Genomic DNA, 15,480 nt, shown 5'->3' on the forward strand with positions numbered 1-15,480 from the left:
GCTAGTAAAGTGTGGTGTCCTGCAATAAGCATTTCTCTCCCCATAAAGGAAAGAATGGCTAGTAAAGTGTGGTGTCCTGCCGTAAGCATTTCTCTCCCCTTGAAGGGAAGACTGGCTAGTAAAGTGTGGTGTCCTGCAGTAAGCATTTCTCTTCCCCTGAAGGGAAGAATGGCTAGTAAAGTGTGGTGTCCTGCAATAAGCATTTCTCTCCCCTTGAAGGGAAGACTGCCTAGTAAAGTGTGGTGTCCTGCAATAAGCATTTCTCTCCCCTTGAAGGGAAGACTGGCTAGTAAACTGTGGTGTCCTGCAGTAAGCATTTCTCTCCCCTTGAAGGGAAGACTGGCTAGTAAAGTGTGGTGTCCTGCAGTAAGCATTTCTCTCCCCTTGAAGGGAAGACTGGCTAGTAAAGTGTGGTGTCCTGCAATAAGCATTTCTCTCCCCTTGAAGTTAAGAATGGCTAGTAAACTGTGGTGTCCTGCAATAAGCATTTCTCTCCCCTTGAAGGGAAGACTGGCTGGTAAAGTGTGGTGTCCTGCAATAAGCATTTCTCTCCCCTTGAAGGGAAGACTGGCTAGTAAACTGTGGTGTCCTGCAATAAGCATTTCTCTCCCCTTAAAGGGAAGACTGGCTAGTAAAGTGTGGTGTCCTGCAGTAAGCATTTCTCTCCCCTTGAAGGGAAGAATGGCTAGTAAAGTGCGGTGTCCTGCAATAAGCATTTCTCTCCCCATAAAGGAAAGAATGGCTAGTAAAGTGTGGTGTCCTGCAGTAAGCATTTCTCTCCCCTTGAAGGGAAGAATGGCTAGTAAAGTGTGGTGTCCTGCAGTAAGCATTTCTCTCCCCTTGAAGGGAAGACTGGCTAGTAAAGTGTGGTGTCCTGCAATAAGCATTTCTCTCCCCATAAAGGAAAGAATGGCTAGTAAAGTGTGGTGTCCTGCAATAAGCATTTCTCTCCCCATAAAGGAAAGAATGGCTAGTAAAGTGTGGTGTCCTGCAGTAAGCATTTCTCTCCCCTTGAAGGGAAGAATGGCTAGTAAAGTGTGGTGTCCTGCAGTAAGCATTTCTCTCCCCTTGAAGGGAAGACTGGCTAGTAAAGTGTGGTGTCCTGCAATAAGCATTTCTCTCCCCATAAAGGAAAGAATGGCTAGTAAACTGTGGTGTCCTGCAATAAGCACTTCTCTCCCCTTAAAGGGAAGACTGGCTAGTAAAGTGTGGTGTCCTGCAATAAGCATTTCTCTCCCCATAAAGGAAAGAATGGCTAGTAAAGTGTGGTGTCCTGCCGTAAGCATTTCTCTCCCCTTGAAGGGAAGAATGGCTAGTAAAGTGTGGTGTCCTGCAGTAAGCATTTCTCTCCCCTTGAAGGGAAGACTGGCTAGTAAAGTGTGGTGTTTGCAATAAGCATTTCTCTCCCCATAAAGGAAAGAATGGCTAGTAAAGTGTGGTGTCCTGCAATAAGCATTTCTCTCCCCATAAAGGAAAGAATGGCTAGTAAACTGTGGTGTCCTGCAATAAGCACTTCTCTCCCCTTGAAGGGAAGACTGGCTAGTAAAGTGTGGTGTCCTGCAATAAGCATTTCTCTCCCCATAAAGGAAAGAATGGCTAGTAAAGTGTGGTGTCCTGCAGTAAGCATTTCTCTTCCCCTGAAGGGAAGAATGGCTAGTAAAGTGTGGTGTCCTGCAATAAGCATTTCTCTCCCCTTGAAGGGAAGACTGCCTAGTAAAGTGTGGTGTCCTGCAATAAGCATTTCTCTCCCCTTGAAGGGAAGACTGGCTAGTAAACTGTGGTGTCCTGCAGTAAGCATTTCTCTCCCCTTGAAGGGAAGACTGGCTAGTAAACTGTGGTGTCCTGCAGTAAGCATTTCTCTCCCCTTGAAGGGAAGACTGGCTAGTAAAGTGTGGTGTCCTGCAATAAGCATTTCTCTCCCCTTGAAGTTAAGAATGGCTAGTAAACTGTGGTGTCCTGCAATAAGCATTTCTCTCCCCTTGAAGGGAAGACTGGCTGGTAAAGTGTGGTGTCCTGCAATAAGCATTTCTCTCCCCTTGAAGGGAAGACTGGCTAGTAAACTGTGGTGTCCTGCAATAAGCATTTCTCTCCCCTTAAAGGGAAGACTGGCTAGTAAAGTGTGGTGTCCTGCAATAAGCATTTCTCTCCCCCTGAAGGGAAGACTGGCTAGTAAAGTGTGGTGTCCTGCAATAAGCATTTCTCTCCCCTTGAAGGGAAGACTGGCTAGTAAAGTGTGGTGTCCTGCAATAAGCATTTCTCTTCCCATAAAGGGAAGACTGGCTGGTAAAGTGTGGTGTCCTGCAATAAGTACTTCTCTTCCCTTGAAGGGAAGACTGGCCAGTGAAGTGTGGAGTCCTGCAATAAGCATTTCTCTCCTGTTGAAGGGAAGAATGGCCAGTAAAGTGTGAAGGCTGGCAATGATAGGTCCAATCCCTCTGAAGGCAGTGCTTTACTCTTTCGTCTTTACAGCAGAACTTCCAGGCATCCCTTCTTCGACACCTGCATTCACTTTCTATTCAATCCATCCAGCAAGTGGACTGCAGAGAAATGGCCAGGGAAGTCTTGGTCCTTGATTTCAGAGGTGCAGTACACCATCATCCTGGGACAGAGGAGTGAAAATCTACATTTTATTTTTTAATTTATTGCACTTATATACCGCTCCCATAACAAGGGCTCTCTGGGCGGTTTACAGAAATTCTAAAATTAAGGTAAAAACGAGTATACAAAATTTAAATTCTAAAACACAGAACATACCCACATAAAGAATTAAAAACTGTAAATCAACAAATGAAAGGGGAAAAAGCACAAAAATAAGTGCAATCAAAGCCAGTGTAATATATTGCTTAGAGAGTTGGACTGACTTACCTCGAAGGATTTTTTCTGAGGATAAGATGGAGACGAAGACGACGATGTAAGATGCCTCACTTTCCTTGGAAGAGTTAAAAAGCAAAGCCCACCCTATGAAGGGGAGTGAGGGGGGGACACTGGCCAGTAAAGAGTGGTGTCCTGCAGTAAGCATTTCTCTCCCCTTGAAGGGAAGACTGGCCAGTAAAGAGTGGTGTCCTGCAGTAAGCATTTCTCTCCCCTTGAAGGAAAGAATGGCTAGTAAAGTGTGGTGTCCTACAATAAGCACTTCTCTCCCCTTGAAGGGAAGAATGGCTAGTAAAGTGTGGTGTCCTGCAGTAAGCATTTCTCTCCCTTGAAGGGAAGACTGGCTAGTAAAGTTCGGTGTCCAGCAATAAGCACTTCTCTCCCCTTGAAGGAAAGAATGGCTAGTAAAGTGTGGTGTCCTGCAGTAAGCAGTTCTCTCCCCTTGAAGGGAAGAATGGCTAGTAAAGTGCGGTGTCCTCCAATAAGCACTTCTCTCCCCATAAAGGAAATAATGGCTAGTAAAGTGTGGTGTCCTGCAGTAAGCATTTCTCTCCCCTTGAAGGGAAGAATGGCTAGTAAAGTGCGGTGTCCTGCAATAAGCACTTCTCTCCCCATAAAGGAAAGAATGGCTAGTAAAGTGTGGTGTCCTGCAATAAGCATTTCTCTCCCCATAAAGGAAAGAATGGCTAGTAAAGTGTGGTGTCCTACAATAAGCACTTCTCTCCCCATAAAGGAAAGAATGGCTAGTAAAGTGTGGTGTCCTACAATAAGCACTTCTCTCCCCTTGAAGGGAAGAATGGCTAGTGAAGTTCGGTGTCCAGCAATAAGCACTTCTCTCCCCATAAAGGAAAGAATGGCTAGTAAAGTGTGGTGTCCTGCAATAAGCACTTCTCTCCCCTTGAAGGGAAGAATGGCTAGTAAAGTGCGGTGTCCTGCAATAAGCACTTCTCTCCCCATAAAGGAAAGAATGGCTAGTAAAGTGTGGTGTCCTGCAATAAGCATTTCTCTCCCCTTGAAGGGAAGAATGGCCAGTAAAGTGTGGTGTCCTGCAATAAGCATTTCTCTCCCCATAAAGGAAAGAATGGCTAGTAAAGTGTAGTGTCCTGCAGTAAGCATTTCTCTCCCCTTGAAGGGAAGAATGGCTAGTAAAGTGTGGTGTCCTACAATAAGCACTTCTCTCCCCATAAAGGAAAGAATGGCTAGTAAACTGTGGTGTCCTGCAATAAGCACTTCTCTCCCCTTGAAGGGAAGAATGGCTAGTAAAGTGTGGTGTCCTACAATAAGCATTTCTCTCCCCATAAAGGAAAGAATGGCTAGTAAAGTGTGGTGTCCTGCAGTAAGCATTTCTCTCCCCTTGAAGGGAAGAATGGCTAGTAAAGTGTGGTGTCCTACAATAAGCACTTCTCTCCCCATAAAGGAAAGAATGGCTAGTAAAGTGTGGTGTCCTACAATAAGCACTTCTCTCCCCTTGAAGGGAAGAATGGCTAGTAAAGTGTGGTGTCCTACAATAAGCATTTCTCTCCCCATAAAGGAAAGAATGGCTAGTAAAGTGTGGTGTCCTGCAGTAAGCATTTCTCTCCCCTTGAAGGGAAGAATGGCTAGTAAAGTGTGGTGTCCTACAATAAGCATTTCTTTCCCCATAAAGGAAAGAATGGCTAGTAAAGTGTGGTGTCCTGCAGTAAGCACTTCTCTCCCCTTGAAGGGAAGAATGGCTAGTAAAGTGCGGTGTCCTGCAATAAGCACTTCTCTCCCCATAAAGGAAAGAATGGCTAGTAAAGTGTGGTGTCCTGCAATAAGCATTTCTCTCCCCTTGAAGGGAAGAATGGCCAGTAAAGTGTGGTGTCCTGCAATAAGCATTTCTCTCCCCATAAAGGAAAGAATGGCTAGTAAAGTGTGGTGTCCTGCAGTAAGCATTTCTCTCCCCTTGAAGGGAAGAATGGCTAGTAAAGTGTGGTGTCCTACAATAAGCACTTCTCTCCCCATAAAGGAAAGAATGGCTAGTAAACTGTGGTGTCCTGCAATAAGCACTTCTCTCCCCTTGAAGGGAAGAATGGCTAGTAAAGTGTGGTGTCCTGCAATAAGCATTTCTCTCCCCATAAAGGAAAGAATGGCTAGTAAAGTGTGGTGTCCTGCAGTAAGCATTTCTCTCCCCTTGAAGGGAAGAATGGCTAGTAAAGTGTGGTGTCCTACAATAAGCACTTCTCTCCCCATAAAGGAAAGAATGGCTAGTAAAGTGTGGTGTCCTGCAGTAAGCATTTCTCTCCCCTTGAAGGGAAGAATGGCTAGTAAAGTGTGGTGTCCTACAATAAGCACTTCTCTCCCCATAAAGGAAAGAATGGCTATTAAACTGTGGTGTCCTGCAGTAAGCATTTCTCTCCCCTTGAAGTTAAGAATGGCTAGTAAAGTGTGGTGTCCTGCAGTAAGCATTTCTCTCCCCATAAAGGAAAGAATGGCTAGTAAACTGTGGTGTCCTGCAATAAGCACTTCTCTCCCCTTGAAGGGAAGACTGGCTAGTAAAGTGTGGTGTCCTGCAATAAGCATTTCTCTCCCCATAAAGGAAAGAATGGCTAGTAAAGTGTGGTGTCCTGCAGTAAGCATTTCTCTTCCCCTGAAGGGAAGAATGGCTAGTAAAGTGTGGTGTCCTGCAATAAGCATTTCTCTCCCCTTGAAGGGAAGACTGCCTAGTAAAGTGTGGTGTCCTGCAGTAAGCATTTCTCTCCCCTTGAAGTTAAGACTGGCTAGTATGTGGTGTCCTGCAATAAGCATTTCTCTCCCCTTGAAGGGAAGACTGGCTAGTAAAGTGTGGTGTCCTGCAGTAAGCATTTCTCTCCCCTTGAAGGGAAGACTGGCTAGTAAACTGTGGTGTCCTGCAGTAAGCATTTCTCTCCCCTTGAAGGGAAGACTGGCTAGTAAAGTGTGGTGTCCTGCAGTAAGCATTTCTCTCCCCTTGAAGGGAAGACTGGCTAGTAAAGTGTGGTGTCCTGCAATAAGCATTTCTCTCCCCTTGAAGTTAAGAATGGCTAGTAAACTGTGGTGTCCTGCAATAAGCATTTCTCTCCCCTTGAAGGGAAGACTGGCTAGTAAACTGTGGTGTCCTGCAATAAGCATTTCTCTCCCCTTAAAGGGAAGACTGGCTAGTAAAGTGTGGTGTCCTGCAATAAGCATTTCTCTCCCCCTGAAGGGAAGACTGGCTAGTAAAGTGTGGTGTCCTGCAATAAGCATTTCTCTCCCCTTGAAGGAAAGATTGTCTAGTAAAGTGTGGTGTCCTGCAATAAGCATTTCTCTTCCCATAAAGGGAAGACTGGCTGGTAAAGTGTGGTGTCCTGCAATAAGTACTTCTCTTCCCTTGAAGGGAAGACTGGCCAGTGAAGTGTGGAGTCCTGCAATAAGCATTTCTCTCCTGTTGAAGGGAAGACTAGCTAGTAAAGTTCGGTGTCCAGCAATAAGCACTTCTCTCCCCTTGAAGGAAAGAATGGCTAGTAAAGTGTGGTGTCCTGCAGTAAGCAGTTCTCTCCCCTTGAAGGGAAGAATGGCTAGTAAAGTGCGGTGTCCTCCAATAAGCACTTCTCTCCCCATAAAGGAAAGAATGGCTAGTAAAGTGTGGTGTCCTGCAGTAAGCATTTCTCTCCCCTTGAAGGGAAGAATGGCTAGTAAAGTGCGGTGTCCTGCAATAAGCACTTCTCTCCCCATAAAGGAAAGAATGGCTAGTAAAGTGTGGTGTCCTGAAATAAGCATTTCTCTCCCCATAAAGGAAAGAATGGCTAGTAAAGTGTGGTGTCCTACAATAAGCACTTCTCTCCCCATAAAGGAAAGAATGGCTAGTAAAGTGTGGTGTCCTACAATAAGCACTTCTCTCCCCTTGAAGGGAAGAATGGCTAGTAAAGTTCGGTGTCCAGCAATAAGCACTTCTCTCCCCATAAAGGAAAGAATGGCTAGTAAAGTGTGGTGTCCTGCAATAAGCACTTCTCTCCCCATAAAGGAAAGAATGGCTAGTAAAGTGTGGTGTCCTGCAATAAGCACTTCTCTCCCCTTGAAGGGAAGACTGGCTAGTAAAGTGTGGTGTCCTGCAATAAGCATTTCTCTCCCCATAAAGGAAAGAATGGCTAGTAAAGTGTGGTGTCCTGCAGTAAGCATTTCTCTCCCCTTGAAGGGAAGAATGGCTAGTAAAGTGTGGTGTCCTACAATAAGCACTTCTCTCCCCATAAAGGAAAGAATGACTATTAAACTGTGGTGTCCTGCAGTAAGCATTTCTCTCCCCTTGAAGTTAAGAATGGCTAGTAAAGTGTGGTGTCCTGCAGTAAGCATTTCTCTCCCCTTGAAGGGAAGACTGGCTAGTAAAGTGTGGTGTCCTGCAATAAGCACTTCTCTCCCCTTGAAGGGAAGACTGGCTAGTAAAGTGTGGTGTCCTGCAATAAGCATTTCTCTCCCCATAAAGGAAAGAATGGCTAGTAAAGTGTGGTGTCCTGCAATAAGCATTTCTCTCCCCATAAAGGAAAGAATGGCTAGTAAACTGTGGTGTCCTGCAATAAGCACTTCTCTCCCCTTGAAGGGAAGACTGGCTAGTAAAGTGTGGTGTCCTGCAATAAGCATTTCTCTCCCCATAAAGGAAAGAATGGCTAGTAAAGTGTGGTGTCCTGCAGTAAGCATTTCTCTTCCCCTGAAGGGAAGAATGGCTAGTAAAGTGTGGTGTCCTGCAATAAGCATTTCTCTCCCCTTGAAGGGAAGACTGCCTAGTAAAGTGTGGTGTCCTGCAATAAGCATTTCTCTCCCCATAAAGGAAAGAATGGCTAGTAAAGTGTGGTGTCCTGCAATAAGCATTTCTCTCCCCATAAAGGAAAGAATGGCTAGTAAACTGTGGTGTCCTGCAATAAGCACTTCTCTCCCCTTGAAGGGAAGACTGGCTAGTAAAGTGTGGTGTCCTGCAATAAGCATTTCTCTCCCCATAAAGGAAAGAATGGCTAGTAAAGTGTGGTGTCCTGCTGTAAGCATTTCTCTTCCCCTGAAGGGAAGAATGGCTAGTAAAGTGTGGTGTCCTGCAATAAGCATTTCTCTCACCTTGAAGGGAAGACTGCCTAGTAAAGTGTGGTGTCCTGCAGTAAGCATTTCTCTCCCCTTGAAGGGAAGACTGGCTAGTAAAGTGTGGTGTCCTGCAATAAGCATTTCTCTCCCCATAAAGGAAAGAATGGCTAGTAAAGTGTGGTGTCCTGCTGTAAGCATTTCTCTTCCCCTGAAGGGAAGAATGGCTAGTAAAGTGTGGTGTCCTGCAATAAGCATTTCTCTCCCCTTGAAGGGAAGACTGCCTAGTAAAGTGTGGTGTCCTACAATAAGCACTTCTCTCCCCATAAAGGAAAGAATGACTATTAAACTGTGGTGTCCTGCAGTAAGCATTTCTCTCCCCTTGAAGTTAAGAATGGCTAGTAAAGTGTGGTGTCCTGCAGTAAGCATTTCTCTCCCCTTGAAGGGAAGACTGGCTAGTAAACTGTGGTGTCCTGCAATAAGCATTTCTCTCCCCTTGAAGGGAAGACTGGCTAGTAAAGTGTGGTGTCCTGCAGTAAGCATTTCTCTCCCCTTGAAGGGAAGACTGGCTAGTAAAGTGTGGTGTCCTGCAATAAGCATTTCTCTCCCCTTGAAGTTAAGAATGGCTAGTAAACTGTGGTGTCCTGCAATAAGCATTTCTCTCCCCTTGAAGGGAAGACTGGCTAGTAAAGTGTGGTGTCCTGCAATAAGCATTTCTCTCCCCCTGAAGGGAAGACTGGCTAGTAAAGTGTGGTGTCCTGCAATAAGCATTTCTCTTCCCATAAAGGGAAGACTGGCTGGTAAAGTGTGGTGTCCTGCAATAAGCATTTCTCTCCCCTTGAAGGAAAGACTGGCTAGTAAAGTGTGGTGTCCTGCAATAAGCATTTCTCTTCCCATAAAGGGAAGACTGGCTGGTAAAGTGTGGTGTCCTGCAATAAGTACTTCTCTTCCCTTGAAGGGAAGACTGGCCAGTGAAGTGTGGAGTCCTGCAATAAGCATTTCTCTCCTGTTGAAGGGAAGAATGGCCAGTAAAGTGTGAAGGCTGGCAATGATAGGTCCCATCCCTCTGAAGGCAGTGCTTTACTCTTTCGTCTTTACAGCAGAACTTCCAGGCATCCCTTCTTCGACACCTGCATTCACTTTCTATTCAATCCATCCAGCAAGTGGACTGCAGAGAAATGGCCAGGGAAGTCTTGGTCCTTGATTTCAGAGGTGCAGTACACCATCATCCTGGGACAGAGGAGTGAAAATCTACATTTTATTTTTTAATTTATTGCACTTATATACCGCTCCCATAACAAGGGCTCTCTGGGCGGTTTACAGAAATTCTAAAATTAAGGTAAAAACGAGTATACAAAATTTAAATTCTAAAACACAGAACATACCCACATAAAGAATTAAAAACTGTAAATCAACAAATGAAAGGGGAAAAAGCACAAAAACAAGTGCAATCAAAGCCAGTGTAATATATTGCTTAGAGAGTTGGACTGACTTACCTCGAAGGATTTTTTCTGAGGATAAGATGGAGACGAAGACGACGATGTAAGATGCCTCACTTTCCTTGGAAGAGTTAAAAAGCAAAGCCCACCCTATGAAGGGGAGTGAGGGGGGGACACTGGCCAGTAAAGAGTGGTGTCCTGCAATAAGCACTTCTCTCCCCTTGAAGGGAAGACTGGCCAGTAAAGAGTGGTGTCCTGCAATAAGTATTTCTCTCCCCTTGAAGGGAAGACTGGCTAGTAAAGTGTGGTGTCCTGCAGTAAGCATTTCTCTCCCCTTGAAGGAAAGAATGGCTAGTAAAGTGTGGTGTCCTGCAGTAAGCACTTCTCTCCCCTTGAAGGGAAGAATGGCCAGTAAAGTGTGGTGTCCTACAATAAGCACTTCTCTCCCCTTGAAGGGAAGAATGGCTAGTAAAGTGTGGTGTCCTGCAGTAAGCATTTCTCTCCCCTTGAAGGGAAGAATGGCCAGTAAAGTGTGGTGTCCTACAATAAGCACTTCTCTCCCCTTGAAGGAAAGAATGGCTAGTAAAGTGTGGTGTCCTGCAGTAAGCACTTCTCTCCCCTTGAAGGGAAGAATGGCCAGTAAAGTGTGGTGTCCTACAATAAGCACTTCTCTCCCCTTGAAGGGAAGAATGGCTAGTAAAGTGTGGTGTCCTACAATAAGCATTTCTCTCCCCTTGAAGGGAAGACTGGCTAGTAAAGTTCGGTGTCCAGCAATAAGCACTTCTCTCCCATTGAAGGAAAGAATGGCTAGTAAAGTGTGGTGTCCTGCAGTAAGCAGTTCTCTCCCCTTGAAGGGAAGAATGGCTAGTAAAGTGTGGTGTCCTGCAGTAAGCATTTCTCTCCCCTTGAAGGAAAGAATGGCTAGTAAAGTGTGGTGTCCTGCAGTAAGCACTTCTCTCCCCATAAAGGAAAGAATGGCTAGTAAAGTGTGGTGTCCTGCAGTAAGCATTTCTCTCCCCTTGAAGGGAAGAATGGCTAGTAAAGTGCGGTGTCCTGCAATAAGCACTTCTCTCCCCATAAAGGAAAGAATGGCTAGTAAAGTGTGGTGTCCTGCAATAAGTATTTCTCTCCCCATAAAGGAAAGAATGGCTAGTAAAGTGTGGTGTCCTACAATAAGCACTTCTCTCCCCATAAAGGAAAGAATGGCTAGTAAAGTGTGGTGTCCTACAATAAGCACTTCTCTCCCCTTGAAGGGAAGAATGGCTAGTAAAGTTCGGTGTCCAGCAATAAGCACTTCTCTCCCCATAAAGGAAAGAATGGCTAGTAAAGTGTGGTGTCCTGCAATAAGCACTTCTCTCCCCTTGAAGGGAAGAATGGCTAGTAAAGTGCGGTATCCTGCAATAAGCACTTCTCTCCCCATAAAGGAAAGAATGGCTAGTAAAGTGTGGTGTCCTGCAATAAGCATTTCTCTCCCCTTGAAGGGAAGAATGGCTAGTAAAGTGTGGTGTCCTGCAATAAGCATTTCTCTCCCCATAAAGGAAAGAATGGCTAGTAAAGTGTGGTGTCCTGCAGTAAGCATTTCTCTCCCCTTGAAGGGAAGAATGGCTAGTAAAGTGTGGTGTCCTACAATAAGCACTTCTCTCCCAATAAAGGAAAGAATGGCTAGTAAACTGTGGTGTCCTGCAATAAGCATTTCTCTCCCCTTGAAGGGAAGAATGGCTAGTAAAGTGTGGTGTCCTGCAATAAGCATTTCTCTCCCCATAAAGGAAAGAATGGCTAGTAAAGTGTGGTGTCCTGCAGTAAGCATTTCTCTCCCCTTGAAGGGAAGAATGGCTAGTAAAGTGTGGTGTCCTACAATAAGCACTTCTCTCCCCATAAAGGAAAGAATGACTATTAAACTGTGGTGTCCTGCAATAAGCACTTCTCTCCCCTTGAAGGGAAGAATGGCTAGTAAAGTGTGGTGTCCTACAATAAGCACTTCTCTCCCCATAAAGGAAAGAATGGCTATTAAACTGTGGTGTCCTGCAGTAAGCATTTCTCTCCCCTTGAAGTTAAGAATGGCTAGTAAAGTGTGGTGTCCTGCAGTAAGCATTTCTCTCCCCTTGAAGGGAAGACCGGCTAGTAAAGTGTGGTGTCCTGCAATAAGCATTTCTCTCCCCATAAAGGAAAGAATGGCTAGTAAAGTGTGGTGTCCTGCAATAAGCATTTCTCTCCCCATAAAGGAAAGAATGGCTAGTAAACTGTGGTGTCCTGCAATAAGCACTTCTCTCCCCTTGAAGGGAAGACTGGCTAGTAAAGTGTGGTGTCCTGCAATAAGCATTTCTCTCCCCATAAAGGAAAGAATGGCTAGTAAAGTGTGGTGTCCTGCAGTAAGCATTTCTCTTCCCCTGAAGGGAAGACTGGCTGGTAAAGTGCGGTGTCCTGCAATAAGCACTTCTCTCCCCATAAAGGAAAGAATGGCTAGTAAAGTGTGGTGTCCTGCAATAAGCACTTCTCTCCCCTTGAAGGGAAGAATGGCTAGTAAAGTGTGGTGTCCTGCAGTAAGCATTTCTCTCCCCATAAAGGAAAGAATGGCTAGTAAAGTGTGGTGTCCTGCAGTAAGCATTTCTCTCCCCTTGAAGGGAAGAATGGCAAGTAAAGTGCGGTGTCCTGCAATAAGTACTTCTCTCCCCTTGAAGGGAAGAATGGCTAGTAAAGTGCGGTGTCCTGCAATAAGCATTTCTCTCCCCATAAAGGAAAGAATGGCTAGTAAAGTGTGGTGTCCTGCAATAAGCATTTCTCTCCCCTTGAAGGGAAGAATGGCTAGTAAAGTGTGGTGACCTGCAATAAGCATTTCTCTCCCCTTGAAGGGAAGAATGGCTAGTAAAGTGTGGTATCCTGCAATAAGCATTTCTCTCCCCATAAAGGAAAGAATGGCTAGTAAAGTGTGGTGTCCTGCAATAAGCATTTCTCTCCCCATAAAGGAAAGAATGGCTAGTAAAGTGTGGTGTCCTGCAATAAGCACTTCTCTCCCCATAAAGGAAAGAATGGCTAGTAAAGTGTGGTGTCCTGCAATAAGCATTTCTCTCCCCATAAAGGAAAGAATGGCTAGTAAAGTGCGGTGTCCTGCAATAAGCACTTCTCTCCCCATAAAGGAAAGAATGGCTAGTAAAGTGTGGTGTCCTGCAATAAGCATTTCTCTCCCCATAAAGGAAAGAATGGCTAGTAAAGTGCGGTGTCCTGCAATAAGCATTTCTCTCCCCATAAAGGAAAGAATGGCTATTAAAGTGTGGTGTCCTGCAGTAAGCATTTCTCTCCCCTTGAAGGGAAGACTGGCTAGTAAACTGTGGTGTCCTGCAATAAGCATTTCTCTCCCCATAAAGGAAAGAATGGCTAGTAAGGTGTGGTGTCCTGCAATAAGCATTTCTCTACCCATAAAGGGAAGAATGGCTAGTAAAGTGTGGTGTCCTACAATAAGCACTTCTCTCCCCATAAATGAAAGAATGGCTAGTAAACTGTGGTGTCCTACAATAAGCACTTCTTTCCCCTTGAAGGGAAGAATGGCTAGTAAAGTGTGGTGTCCTGCAATAAGCATTTCTCTCCCCTTGAAGGAAAGAATGGCTAGTAAAGTGTGGTGTCCTGCAATAAGCATTTCTCACCCCTTGAAGGGAAGACTGCCTAGTAAACTGTGGTGTCCTGCAATAAGCATTTCTCTCCCCATAAATGAAAGAATGGCTAGTAAAGTGTGGTGTCCTGCAGTAAGCATTTCTCTCCCCTTGAAGGGAAGAATGGCAAGTAAAGTGCGGTGTCCTGCAATAAGTACTTCTCTCCCCTTGAAGGGAAGAATGGCTAGTAAAGTGCGGTGTCCTGCAATAAGCATTTCTCTCCCCATAAAGGAAAGAATGGCTAGTAAAGTGTGGTGTCCTGCAATAAGCATTTCTCTCCCCTTGAAGGGAAGAATGGCTAGTAAAGTGTGGTGACCTGCAATAAGCATTTCTCTCCCCTTGAAGGGAAGACTGGCTAGTAAACTGTGATGTCCTGCAATAAGCACTTCTCTCCCCTTGAAGGAAAGAATGGCTAGTAAAGTGTGGTGTCCTGCAATAAGCATTTCTCTACCCATAAAGGGAAGAATGGCTAGTAAAGTGTGGTGTCCTACAATAAGCACTTCTCTCCCCATAAAGGAAAGAATGGATAGTAAACTGTGGTGTCCTACAATAAGCACTTCTCTCCCCTTGAAGGGAAGAATGGCTAGTAAAGTGCGGTGTCCTGCAATAAGCATTTCTCTCACCATAAAGGAAAGAATGGCTAGTAAACTGTGGTGTCCTGCAATAAGCACTTCTCTCCCCTTGAAGGGAAGAATGGCTAGTAAAGTGTGGTGTCCTGCAATAAGCATTTCTCTCCTCATAAAGGAAAGAATGGCTAGTAAAGTGTGGTGTCCTGCAATAAGCACTTCTCTCCCCATAAAGGAAAGAATGGCTAGTAAAGTGTGGTATCCTGCAATAAGCATTTCTCTCCCCATAAAGGAAAGAATGGCTAGTAAAGTGTGGTGTCCTGCAATAAGCATTTCTCTCCCCATAAAGGAAAGAATGGCTAGTAAAGTGTGGTGTCCTGCAATAAGCACTTCTCTCCCCATAAAGGAAAGAATGGCTAGTAAAGTGTGGTGTCCTGCAATAAGCATTTCTCTCCCCATAAAGGAAAGAATGGCTAGTAAAGTGCGGTGTCCTGCAATAAGCACTTCTCTCCCCATAAAGGAAAGAATGGCTAGTAAAGTGTGGTGTCCTGCAATAAGCATTTCTCTCCCCATAAAGGAAAGAATGGCTAGTAAAGTGCGGTGTCCTGCAATAAGCATTTCTCTCCCCATAAAGGAAAGAATGGCTAGTAAAGTGTGGTGTCCTGCAGTAAGCATTTCTCTCCCCTTGAAGGGAAGACTGGCTAGTAAACTGTGGTGTCCTGCAATAAGCATTTCTCTCCCCATAAAGGAAAGAATGGCTAGTAAGGTGTGGTGTCCTGCAATAAGCATTTCTCTACCCATAAAGGGAAGAATGGCTAGTAAAGTGTGGTGTCCTACAATAAGCACTTCTCTCCCCATAAATGAAAGAATGGCTAGTAAACTGTGGTGTCCTACAATAAGCACTTCTCTCCCCTTGAAGGGAAGAATGGCTAGTAAAGTGTGGTGTCCTGCAATAAGCATTTCTCTCCCCTTGAAGGAAAGAATGGCTAGTAAAGTGTGGTGTCCTGCAATAAGCATTTCTCACCCCTTGAAGGGAAGACTGCCTAGTAAACTGTGGTGTCCTGCAATAAGCATTTCTCTCCCCATAAATGAAAGAATGGCTAGTAAAGTGTGGTGTCCTGCAGTAAGCATTTCTCTCCCCTTGAAGGGAAGAATGGCTAGTAAAGTGCGGTGTCCTGCAATAAGCACTTCTCTCCCCATAAAGGAAAGAATGGCTAGTAAAGTGTGGTGTCCTACAATAAGCACTTCTCTCCCCTTGAAGGGAAGAATGGCTAGTAAAGTGTGGTGTCCTGCAATAAGCACTTCTCTCCCCATAAAGGAAAGAATGGCTAGTAAAGTGTGGTGTCCTACAATAAGCACTTCTCTCCCCTTGAAGGGAAGAATGGCTAGTAAAGTGCGGTGTCCTGCAATAAGCACTTCTCTCCCCATAAAGGAAAGAATGGCTAGTAAAGTGTGGTGTCCTACAATAAGCATTTCTCTCCCCATAAAGGAAAGAATGGCTAGTAAAGTGTGGTGTCCTGCAGTAAGCATTTCTCTCCCCTTGAAGGGAAGAATGGCTAGTAAAGTGTGGTGTCCTGCAGTAAGCATTTCTCTCCCCTTGAAGGGAAGAATGGCTAGTAAAGTGTGGTGTCCTGCAATAAGCACTTCTCTCCCCATAAAGGAAAGAATGGCTAGTAAAGTGTGGTGTCCTGCAATAAGCATTTCTCTCCCCATAAAGGAAAGAATGGCTAGTAAAGTGCGGTGTCCTGCAATAAGCATTTCTCTCCCCATAAAGGAAAGAATGGCTAGTAAAGTGTGGTGTCCTGCAGTAAGCATTTCTCTCCCCTTGAAGGGAAGACTGGCTAGTAAACTGTGGTGTCCTGCAATAAGCATTTCTCTCCCCATAAAGGAAAGAATGGCTAGTAAGGTGTGGTGTCCTGCAATAAGCATTTCTCTACCCATAAA

This window comes from Elgaria multicarinata, chromosome 5, assembly GCF_023053635.1.
Source record: "Elgaria multicarinata webbii isolate HBS135686 ecotype San Diego chromosome 5, rElgMul1.1.pri, whole genome shotgun sequence".
In the NCBI taxonomy this organism is placed as follows: Eukaryota; Metazoa; Chordata; class Lepidosauria; order Squamata; family Anguidae; genus Elgaria; species Elgaria multicarinata.